The sequence below is a fragment of the Terrapene carolina genome, unplaced genomic scaffold (genome assembly GCF_002925995.2).
Source record: "Terrapene carolina triunguis isolate 2854851 unplaced genomic scaffold, T_m_triunguis-2.0 Scaffold612, whole genome shotgun sequence".
NCBI lineage: Eukaryota > Metazoa > Chordata > Testudines > Emydidae > Terrapene > Terrapene triunguis.
The window spans coordinates 645,415-646,933 of NW_020664963.1; the positions used below are offsets into that span (position 1 = coordinate 645,415).

The 1,519-nt window shown below is 44.0% G+C and overlaps 1 pseudogene; it reads right to left on the minus strand.

Moving 5' to 3' along the window:
* Positions 1–311: 311 nt before the first annotated feature.
* LOC112116146 lies at positions 312–1,258 on the minus strand (annotated as a pseudogene).
* Between the last annotated feature and the right edge of the window lie 261 nt (positions 1,259–1,519).

The following is a 1,519-nucleotide window of genomic DNA, read 5'->3' on the forward strand; positions in this document are numbered from 1 at the left end:
ACAGTACGACTCACATGCAACATAACAAGGTGGAAAAAAACCCAATTCATCACAGCAACTACCATACATTGATTTACACCAGCTGGGGATATGTTCTATTTACTCCAATGGAGCTATGCTGATTTGCACCAACTGGCTTCATGGATTTCAGTGGAGATTATGGCCCTTGTTCCGTAACTTATTTATGCACATAATATTTCACAAGTTTGCAGGATGTGATCCCGTTCGATAGGATACACAATTCATGTGATGTATCCATCCCCTCTCTGATATGGTCTAGTTTCTAAGAGAAATGATCATTCAAAAATAAATTATGTTTTTAGTTTCCTGCATGAGAACAGGAATCTGCTCATCAGTCTCTTGATGGCCTTTTTCATCTCAGCATTTCTCAACGTGTAGATCATTGAGTTCAGCACTGGAGTGATTACTGTGTAAATGACAGACACCACTTTGTCCAGGGCAAACTTCTTGAAGGGCCGAGCATAGATGAAGATGGTGGGTATGAATATTAAACACACCACGGTAATCTGGGTTCCACAGGTTGACAGAGCCTTGCGCTTCCCATCCGTGACATGTGACCTGATCTGGACTAAGATGATGATGTAGGAAATGAGCAGAATTATGAATACAATTAGAAGGAGCACTCCACTATTGAAGACCATCTGCAGCTCGATCACATGGGTGTCAGTGCAGGCCAGTTTGATGACCTGTGGGACATCACAGTAAAAATTGTCCAGGACATTTGGCCCACAGAACGGTAGCTGGAGGAGCAGTCCAATCTGAACAGCAGAGTGAGCAAATCCACCCAGCCACGCCAGTGCCACTATCCCCACACATACACTCCGATTCATGATAATCAAGTATCTCAGTGGTTTATAGATGGCCACATACCGATCGACTGCCATCCCCACAAGGAAAAATACCATTGCACCCCCTATGAAGTGGAAGAAGAAGATCTGGAGGAGACAGTCATTGAATGAGATGGTTTTACACTGGGAGAGGAGACACAACAGCAATCTGGGAGTATTGACCGATGAGTCACTGACATCTAGGAAAGCCAGGTTGGCCAGCAGGAATACATAGGGGTGTGGAGGTGGTGATCAGAGATCACCGTGATGATGATGGTTAAATTTCCCAACCAAGTGGTCACATATACTATGAAGAAGGCAATGAAGAAAAAATGCTCTAGCTCAGGACTCTGGGTGAGTCCCAGGAGCACAAATTCAGTCAATGTAGTGGTGAGGTTCTGCTGGTCCATTTTGTGGACTTAAAATATATCTGCAATTAAACAGAAATAACAATAATAATTATGTCCTTTTTGTAATTCTCCCCACCTCTCCCTCTAAGGCTATGTCTACTCTACTGCGGTAAGTCGACCTATGTTACGCAACTCCAGGTATGTGAATAATGTCGCTGGAGTCGACGTAGCTTAGGTTGACACTCTCCAGTCAACTTACCTTAATTTTCTCGTTTGGGGTGGAGTACCAGGGTCGACTGGAGAGCGATCTGCAGTCGATTT